We start from the raw sequence: 11,352 nt of genomic DNA, 5'->3' as shown, positions 1-11,352 counted from the left end.
TAAAATTATAAAATTATGCACAGAAATACCTCGAACGAACTGTCATATTTATCAGCTTCTTACCAGTTAGAAAACGTACTGTGTGTCTAACAGAATCCTGCCTTATATATCGGCTACCATTGGTTTTACCAGTCCTACAAATATCTAACTAAACATATTCGCCAATCATAGAAAATATCTAGAAATCTGTAAAATCGTGTCATAATTCTAATAGTTCTACCGGACCCGTGATCTGACCAGTTATTCATATATCTATTCTAAAAATAACGCCCATCTGCACGGTAACCAACCGAGGCAAAACTATTTCCAACAATCAAAACGTAGAAAAAACCAACATAAATCTTAATTTGCTTTTTTTTTTTTTGTTTTTTACATATTCCATTTAAAAATAACTTATATTCTGAGAATGACTGACGCTAGACCAGAGGTTGGATATTGTCCCTTTTCCATAATTTGAGATAGTACGATTACCATGTATCGCTTTCTTTTGTTATCAGAAGTAACGTCAATAGAAATATACTGTACATGTAATAGCAAAGCTCTATATTGAACAATAACGTTTACACCGCATATTCCGCGGCAGTTGACGTCAATCCACCCATTGTGATGAAGGGAGTAGGCTGCACAATGTTTAGAGTGGTAAATATTGTTCGGCTCTCCAGGATTCCAGTTACCGTAGATATTGAAATTGATTTCCTTTCTCTTTACGAATTGTTAAAAACTATCCAATATTCAATTGGTTTTCCTTTTTTGAAAGAAAATTCTTTTATTAAATCGAATGCATTTCATTGAGCCAAAAAAGTTTTGGGTAGGTTTAAAACGTGCATATTTATAGATTTAATTTAGCAACAAGTACATGCATTCACTTGATGTCAAATACTGAATTATTTTATTGATATGTCTTTTTTGTATGATACATTAAATTCAACCAATGATATAATAGAAGATTTCTGTTTTTTTTGTTTTTTTTTTAATTTACGTTATCTGGCTTTCGTCTAAAGGTATTCCATATCTGATAGGCTCGGGTACAATGAAATTGATTGACTGATAGACATGAATCGGTTGAATACTCGGTATATTTAGACTTAATTTCCATTTATTACTATCAGTTCATGTGTGAAAGAGTGGAATATGTTCTAACAAGAGGGTTCAGTTTTAGCTATATTGTGCCCTAAAAAATTAATGTTTTCAAAAAGTTTTGAATCTGGCTTAAATATTAAACGAGTATATGACCGTGATAAATCTGGAAAGAATATGGCATGGAGTAACATTCTGGAAATATGACGTCATTAACTTGATGTATTTCTTTATTTGAAACAGAAAAAGCCTCAAAACGACCCATTTCATGGGTTATTTCCTCAAGAAAATTGTGTCCAATCCGTCGACCACTTTTATTTATGGATACGTTGTGAAAAATTCTTTGAAAAATCACATATCTCAAAATCTTCTGTGGGTGATGCCTATGGACAATATTATCTGAAAGAAAATTTCATTGAAAATTGATGTCTTCTGCAACTTTTTAGGAAAATACGGGAAAATGCACAATTTTATGACGTCATAATTAGCATTTAGAAGATCATGTGAGTAAAAAGATTTGCATGATCGTTCTACATGTAATCTTAATGATTCAGAAAGTATTTGGTTTAATTTTTTCCCTCAATTTCATTTTTAAGAAAAACACAGCGCGGATATGTTAAGAAAGCATTCAAATCATTTTCTGAAAATTTAGACATTTTTCAGCAAATTAAGTTTGATTATTTATCAAAGCCGCTGATAAACGTAAACTATTATTAACTATTGCATAAAGACAACAGAGTGTCTGAGGCCAAGAAGTGCACCACCATGACGTCATCACGTGACAGCTATTAATAGCAAAATATTCCTTTATGAAAAAAAGGCAACAGAACAACACTACCCCGGAGTCTTATTTTTTCTTTGAATAAATAATGTAGCTAAAAAACATCTCTTATGCCTATAAATTGCTGCTAGATTCCCACTGTCCGATCGAGAAAATATTATTTCCATACATTCGCACGAACCTTTACCCTATGTTTGGCATTATATACATATAAACCGAAATATTTCTTCAAACTATGTTTGCATCACGATTCTAGAAGCAGTGTTATTGACCGCAGTCTTTTGATCTGTACAAATCGTACGTTTTGAGGTATCCACTCTAACAAAAAAAATATACTATAGTAAACTATAGTTTACTATAGTTAACTATGGTAAATCAAAGTTCCAACGTTTTCACTATAGTAAATCAAAGTTCCAAAGTTTTTGCTATAGTAAATCAAAGTTCCAAAGTTTTCACTATAGTAAATCAAAGTTCCAAAGTTTTCACTATAGTAAATCAAAGTTTCAATCTTTTTATTATAGTTAATGAAAGTTTCTCAGTTTTCCCTATACTTAATCAAAGTTCCATTTTTTTTCATTAGTTTAACATATCTTTATTAACTTTTTTTTTTGTTATTTAGCCGTTTTAGGGGAGGGTGGATATGGGGTTGGTTTTTGTTTTTTTCATCTTTATTTAAATATACAAAGTAGTTAATTCAAATGCAATATTTACATTTATAAATAAAAAAAAAAATACATGTTGACTGAAGTTGATGAAGCAGATATTTTGATTTCTTATGACATAATTTTTTTTAATGATATATTATTTTTTTTTCTCCATAAATAAGACTTACGTTACATCTGCATAACATTAAAATTAAATACATTGAAATAAATATTGCTTATTTATCGGCGCAAGCGACAACATTTACATTTAAGTTTATATCTTGTACATTATTCTTTTAGGGGGGGGGGGGTCGGGTTTTTAAAATGTTCTCTAAAGCTTTTATGAATCTTAAACTTGAAATATCACAAAATGTAAAGAATGGGAATCAAAAACATAATTCCACGGGATTTATCGTACTTTATCAAAGTTTCAAAGTGTTTACCTTAGTAAATCAAAGTTCCAAAGTTTTCACTATAGTAAATCAAAGTTCCAAAGTTTTTACTGTAGTAAATCAACGTTCCAAAGTTTTTACTATAGTAAATCAAAGTTTCAAAGTTTTTACTTTGGTACTATAGTTAACTATAGTAAACTATAGTTAACTATAGTAAACTATAGTTAACTATAGTTTACTATAGAGTTTTTTTGCTAGGGCAGCTTAATGTTGTTCTTCTGCATAATTGTTGTCACGAATGACCGAGGAAAGGCCGACAGGAATACGTAAATAGCTGATTGTCTTCAATAGAAGATATAATCGATGAAAATAAATTAGCATACATTTTTAATAAAACTCAACTGCATATGAATCACAAGCATTGATTCTTATCCCCCTTTTATCTTTTCTCATGCCGATAAATAATACAAGTGACAGATACAGCATAACAAAGTCAAAACATTTTATTTTTGCTAATATTTTCATGTTTCTATTCATTTTCAGGAGTTAAATTACATCTCTAAATACCAATATTAAGAAAACTTGTGTTCTGAAATTGACGTCATCGTCATATTGTATTACTGATTTCGTCAAGTCAGAATATCTGAGTGTTTCTATAACACACCTGCTTTTTTATGACCTTGACCTGTCCTTTGAGATATCTCCCACCGTTTTAATCTGTTTTACATTGATAAAAATATTTTTTTAAATCTTTTTTTTTTAATTCAATAAAGAGACTTAAATGAACGTTTAAAAGTTTCTTTAATAAAGGTGTAATCCGCAAAGGGCATTTTTAAGAAAAGGATAGCCTCAATTAAGGCCAATGTAATAATATGGTTTTACGTATAATTATGAATTATTCCAAAAGTTCAGTTACACTGATTAAGTTCTCGTCTTTCCGCCAGTCTGTTGCAATTTTATATCCCAATACATCCTCTCTTATCTTAATTGACAGCCACAAGACCATCTGTTTCACCTATGATTAGCATTTCCATGTATATGCGTAAGTAGGGAGGTATAAATCTATGACAATAATTGGGTTCGACAAAAGAATAGCATTTTTTTTTTCAAGAAACAATACGTAAATTATCCGTTCTCAAAAACATTTGACAACTAGATTTGCGTTTACGGTCTAATGTCCCTATGATAAGAGAGTTAACCTCTGAAGAAATTGAATCCAAAAAATATCTGAAAATTTGTTTCATCGGTGTTTTATGTTGTGATATTAAATTAGTGCACTTTCTATTTTAAATAAAAGTAAATGTTGAGGATTTTTAATTTTTTTCTGAAATTTAGGGCAGAGGGGAATTAGGCCCTAATTAACAAAAATTTCATATTGTACATGTATTTTATCCTTTTTTGTGTTTTGTTGTATTTGCTGACAAGGTCATTGTCATTGTATCAACTATAGAACTTGCCAAATGATGAATTTAAACGAGACTGTTAATATTCTTGTTTCCTCAACATTGGTCAATACCTTGTCTCATTTTAGAAATTGTTTGTACATGGAGCAAGCTCTAGCGTATCGAATTACTTGGAGATATAAACCCAATTTGCATATAAAGGTATATTTTCTACAAAAGTAAGGGAAGTTGACGATGAAAAGTTGAAGCCATTACATTTATCATAAAGTTTTGTTGACAGGATAATTTTATGAAACATTCATAGATTCTTTCATACATGTTGCCCTTATGCATCTTCTATTTTTCGTATCGATTGGACAGAAGTAGTGGGTTTCCCTTAGCAAGAAATTATACTCATGTGCGGTCAGTGCTCAAAGTGCTTATATATTTTTTGTGAAAATATGTTGGCCTACGACAGATCGAACGAACTTTATAATTTTCAGATGAATACAAAGGTGAAATACAATTCTGCTTCTTTGTTTGAAACAGTTGTCAAACCTATTTTGCAATTAAACTTAAAAGTCTAAAGTATTTCCTTAAAAGTAAGCTTACTTTTTAGTCAAAGACCTATAAGTATTCCATGTTGCCAATCGATTCAATCATTCAATTTCAGGATTTTCATGTAGAGGAAAATGGCTACGTTCAGGTGCAAGATGTTATTTCGTGCTATCTGTGTCCTAATTCTGTGGAATATCACTGCAAACCTTGTCACATCGATTTTTGCAACGAATGTGTATCCACACACCTGGAGGACAAATCAAGGGAGCATGAAGTTGTAGACTATAAATCACGGAAAAGAGACACATTTGTTCTTCCTGTTTGTACGACACCGGACGAAAATCAATGTCCCACTTTCTGCAAAACCTGCTCAATACAAGTTTCCCATGATTGTTTAATGGGATCTAAAAAAATATAATTGAAAAATGAAGGTCCAGAATGAAAGCTTATACCGAAGAACTGCAAAATATATTTGTTTCAAAATTCACTAACGTCGGGTCTTTCAATTCTCTCCGAAATAAACAACCAAGAAGATAGAATGCGTCAAGCCCTACATCAGGAAGCTACCTTATATTCGCTGCAAATGCTGTTGTAGTGGTGGATGTGTCTGGAAAATTAAGATTCAAGTTTCTTGGCAATCTCTCTCCGTCATCCAAGTAAGGAGTTTCAGCCATCAGTAACTGCTGCTAACATCAATCACCAAACTCTGGTTGGTGATTTTACGAACGATATAATACACATCATAGATCAGGATGGAAACTTCATTCGTTACATCAAACGCCCCTCTTCTGTTGGGCTTAGCATTGACCCAGACGAGAATCTCGTTATTGGTGAATATTACACTGGAAAAATTATTGTTGTAAAATATCTAGATTGACGCTCAGTATAATATATTCACAAAATTACTATTACGAACAATATGTTAAAATTCATAACGCCGTGTTTAAAAATAAAAGTGATAGAAAGACACATTCTGACTTCAAATTGAAATGTCAAGAACATTTGAAAGTATTTCTTGTTTCTGTTGCTTTTTTGCGTTACTAGAATGAAATAATGTACTCGGACTATGATCAATAATATTGCAACATATCTTGATACGTTGGTGTTTAAATCATATTTATAATAACCAACCTTTTTAGTACGTTTTGTTTAATAGTTTTTCTTTTTGAAAATAAGCTGTTCCAGGGTATGTAAGGCACAAGGATAAAGACATCTTTTTTCCTAAGTGTTAAAGTACATGTACTAAAATTTTTAACTCTCTTTTTTTAGATAATAAAATGTCTTATCTTTAAGCTAAGTTGTGGTTTATTAGGTACTTAACACCTACTTTGGAAATAACATTGTCGTGAGACGCCAGTTTTTTAAATTTATTTTTTTTATTTTATTGGTTAAATTTACACACAATCTATAATTTTATTAACGTATCTGCTCACTTCATCTTCTGTATATACGAGAGGCTAACGACATGATGTCTCCGGCAGCCAGTTAGACTTTGGTTGCCAACATTGACATCACACATCACCGCCCATAGAAATAACATGATTCCATGGTATATGGGAAAATTTAAAAAAAAAAAAAACAATTTTGATTAAATGACTATCTTGTCATGAGTTTCATGTCAATGTCAAGTGTTTATGAAGCATATTTTGCTTACAAATTAAAATTCGAGTTGCATAAATGAATAAAAAATAAATTTAGCATTACGAACGTGTTAAATGTTACATGATTCGTAGCAAAAAATAATTATCTTATGTATAGTGAAGCAGTGGACAAAGGGAAGAAAATCAGAACAAATATAAGGTTCTAAAACCATAGTATATTGAACTACAATTTATATCATTTATGATGTGCACATGTATGTAGCAAAATCGGTCAGTTAAAGTTGCAAGAACTAGTTAAAAAGTAGAATGCTTTTTTCCTTACAGATTTATAGTACTGTGAAGTCCATCATTCAACAATGCATAATTTTCAATACGTTGAATAAGAGAATAGCTCCTATACATCCAATATGTCTGTCAAAGATGTCATGATCCTTCAAAAAGGGTTGGACAAATATTATATCTATTAGTTAATAAAAGCGAACAAAATATTTATTTTAATTTGCTAAAAAGCAAAAAAAAAAAAAAAAAAAAAAAAAAAAAAAAAAAAAAAAAAAAAAAAAAAAAGTCATCATTAGTGGTACCTCTCTGTAGAATCCGATGACAAAAGAAAAATAATTATACATGGATTATTTCTCTACAATTAAGAATATTAAATTATTATTACCCAGTATTATCTAGATCTGATGTATGCTCCTTCTGATTTTTTAACCATACATGTATATTTGTTGAAATTCTTTTTTTAAGCTAATATTTTTCTTGATTATTAATTTCATTAAAGGGTGCATTTTCAATATCTGTAACTTTGTTAAGCACTCTTAACATTAAGTTTTAGAGAAGGTTATAGATTACTCTTTAATAATAAGTTTAACCATTTCCCATCTTTCTTGTGGACATTTAACATCTCTAAGCTCAGGTGTTTTTTTTTTTTTTTTTTTTTTTTTTTTTTTTTTTTTTTAAATGAAATATGTGGAGATAACGAAAATCTTTTAGTTGCTCACAGAAATCCTCATTTACTGAAAAAGAAGTATTCATTTTTCAATTTCCACAACCTCTCTTGTTTTTCTGAAGAATGAAAAATCTGTTTTTAGCCTTAGATGATCACTCATTTTAGTGATAATTACTCTGAAACGAAAAAGGATCCACAGATAATAAAAAAAAAATTCTGCAAATACAATATAGTCTATTCTGCTATTTGGAGTATTGTATGCATTAGCACCAAGTAAGACCAGGTTTATTTTCATGCATTTTTTTCCAGCCATCTATACGTTTGAATTGTTTAATTAACGATTTTAATTTGTTTTGCTTGAATCAGTAGTCTGATTATAGTTGTCTTTTCAATTTAGATCTCAACCTACAATTAGTTTTTTTTTTTTTTTTTTTTTTTTAGACTTTAAGCATTTCTTCTTAGCCAAGACTTTGTTTTGGTGTGAAAAGACCTTATATCAGATATATTATTTAGTGCATAAATATTTGCCATTGAAAAAGTAATATTATTGATTTTAATATTTATGAAAATTTTCCTTCCATCAGAAGATCTGTGATAATTTATCAATTCATAAGAAAATGTTGTCCTGCTAAATGCTATGCTCGAAAAGCAGTGAAAACTTGACCCCCGCAATTTGGCATTATATTGATATTCTCTTAATTCTAAATCTCTTGTTTCTTGTAATTCTTTGAATTAAATCTCCTAAAACACTTTTTTTTCCTCAGACCATGAAAATTTGACCCCACGAAAATATGTGATTTAAGAGTATGACCTGAATGCAGTACAAATCGATCTAGATGTACTTATATCACATGACTGTTAAATCAGGTGACTAAACTAAATTCAATACAGCGTTGGATATATTGTGTTATTTTAATTAATTATTAATTCATGTGATTCTAAAATAGATTTACAAAAAATAAACTGTTTAAAAAAAAAATTATGCATATATGTATACTAGGCTACAATCTATCTGGTACATCTTAACAGTACCTGCAATGCAAGTTAGGGACCATTAATAATTCTGCGATATTTCTGTGAGCATCTCATTCTCACAGATCTATCAGATTTAGTAAGCTTTGTGTTTAAATCTGAGTAGATCTAAACACCCGTAAGTAAATATAAGTTTCGAAATAATCTGTCAACTAATTGATTAGATATGTTTATTATCTTCTTAAAAATAGAATAAATTACAAGAAATGAATGGTGAAAAGTTTTATTTAACAACAATGCATGAAAATTTAAAAAAATGTTTTAAAAAGCTCACTCACGTGGAATAAATGTCTGATTCTAGAATAAAAAAATGAATATAGCTTTATCTAAACTTTGAAAATTTCCCACGAGTAAGCAAAAAATAGAGTTTGAGGTACATGTTTGAGAAATTCTTTGATTTTTATAAATATTGATCCAACGAAGGTACGTGAAGGCAGCACCCAGGGCATTAATCGGCAAACTCACACTTTTTGGTAAAAAGTAGCATTGATAAATCAGAAAAACCACGAATAATAAATCTACTACCGTTAACTACTGCATAGACGTCAATGAGTATTGGACTAAAAGAAGCACTCCACTACGAGGTCATTATGTGATGTCTATAAATAGAAAAATATGCCTTAATGAAAAGTGAATAGTTCAAAAATATCCCGGGGATAGTTCATTTCTGTTTTTGAAAAAAAAAAAAAATACGTAAAAACATCATTGGGCCGTGAAAAGTGCAGTTAGAATCACACTCTTCAGCCAAAAAAAATAATTAATCCACACTTTCGGATGAAACCTTACCAAGATGTTTACATCTGGTACATACGATCAATTGATTGATTGTGTTGTTTTGCGTCCCATTAAAGAATTTTTCACTCATATAGAGACCTCACCATATATCGGTGAAGGGCTTCAAATTTACACCTTTACTCGGCACTCGGGGTCATTAAGCACTGAGGGTACTTTATCGTGCCAACGCCTAGCCTGACACGGGGCCTTGGTTTTTAAGGTCTCATCCGAATAACCCGCAACTTTCACTTCAAAGCGCCGAGCGCTTGGCGAAGGAACAGTTATTCCCTATTTTTTATCGACTTAGGTCAGTCGCGGCCATGATTCGAACACGATCACGGAGCGAGCGCTATACCGTACATACGATCGATGAATTTTCATCAATTCATGTTAACTTGACGATTTTAGCAGCTCTTTCCACGTACTATAGAACGCAAGCTTTTGATATCGACAAAAAATACTTTCACTCGGAAAATAGTTGATCAACAAGTATGACGTCATGGGTTATTAACCCCCTGACAATTGCTTCCTTGCCTTTACTATCCAATATTAAGTGCATATTATGTTTTGCATGTTTCCATTTATTTCTAGGACTTGAATCTTTAAATATACATATTAAGAAATCTTTTTTAAGTTCAAGTCATATAGCGTACTATGACGTCACATTGTATTGACCAATTAGAATATCTGGGTGTAGCCTTAACATCCCCGCGAAAATGGTCAGTGTACATTTTCTTTTCTGAGAAATTATCTCTGTCACTCCGAGAGTTCAAACACATTTTGTAAGAAGTTGGAATCTTTGCTCCGAGTCAAACATATCAGATAGAGAAAAATATTGCTATTCTACATTCATCTGTTGGAGATTAGCTTAAATCATATTTTATTTGACAATAACAAGAAGAAAATACAGTCAAGTAGTAAAGGATAAGCTAAAACGATTCGGAAACAAGTTTTATAAAATCATACTTAGTCTGTTTTCTTAATTGGAGATGAGAGTATGGGTAAAGAAAAACTGCTGTTGTCCAAACGCCGCACAGAGCGATTCAAGAACACCACTTCATGAAAGTCAGTGGGTTTGCTTACAAATAATTTCTAGTAAACTTAAAGACATGGTTCTTTAAAAAAGAAATTGAATTTCATCATATATATTGATTATTTATTGTATGCCCGGCATTCTAGCTTTGTCCACTGTACCTACATTATCATGAATACAATTTCTTGAAATATTCTCTCAGACCATTCACAATCGAGATATTGAGACTTCACTATATATAGCTATAAATTAATTATAAAAATATCTAGATTGTGAGTTTTTTTTTTTTTTCTGTCAAATTCACATTAAGCACATATATTAGAATACATCATAGCATGTGTACTTTTTGTGTATACCCACAATATAGATCAAATTTCACCAGAAAGAACATTGCTCTTTCTTATTTAAAAAAAAAAAACAAAAAAAAAACAAAAAAAAAAAACAAAAAAAAAAAAAACAAACAAAAACAAAAACAAATAAAACAAAACCAAAAAAAAAAAAAAAAAAAAAGAAAGAAAAAAAAGAAATTGTCCCAGAACTCATGCACCGAAAAATCATGTTGTTCAATGACAGCTAGTCCCAAAATCAAGAACATGATCCACAGAAAACCTTGAAGGGACATTATTAAATTTTCGATCCGAGAGAGAGAAATACAACCTTACTGTTTAAAAAAAAAGATATTTTTGATATCTTTCAGAACTTTTCCTTATTCATTTGATTCGTGTAATTTTGCAAGTCCTAACTTGAAGTATATATCAACTCTAGAATGTATGTGAAACTGTAAGAACCTGACACCAGCGAATGTTGTCACTGGACACGTGACTGAACGGGTTACATATACCCGCTCTAAGAATGATACTAACCCACCTTACCTTATCAATTTTAGTAATGTGAGAAAATTTGATGAAAATGCACAGGAAATTCAAACATATTTTTTCAAGATAACCAGGGCCACTTTAAATCATACGGAAATGCAACAATTCAAATGATGTTGATTTTTTTCTCTCTAAAATATGGCCCCTAAGGGTAGGGCAAGACTAAAATCATGAATCGAATTTCACATAGTGCATGTATATAGGAACAGAAATAAAAAAAAATCCTCTCTATAGCAGTAGAACTATGTTTGTCAAAT

This window comes from Saccostrea echinata, unplaced genomic scaffold (genome assembly GCF_033153115.1).
Source record: "Saccostrea echinata isolate AGI-Se365-2 ecotype Australia unplaced genomic scaffold, CSIRO_AGI_Sech_v1 ptg000058l, whole genome shotgun sequence".
NCBI lineage: Eukaryota > Metazoa > Mollusca > Bivalvia > Ostreida > Ostreidae > Saccostrea > Saccostrea echinata.
Note: the sequence above shows the minus strand (reverse complement) of the source record.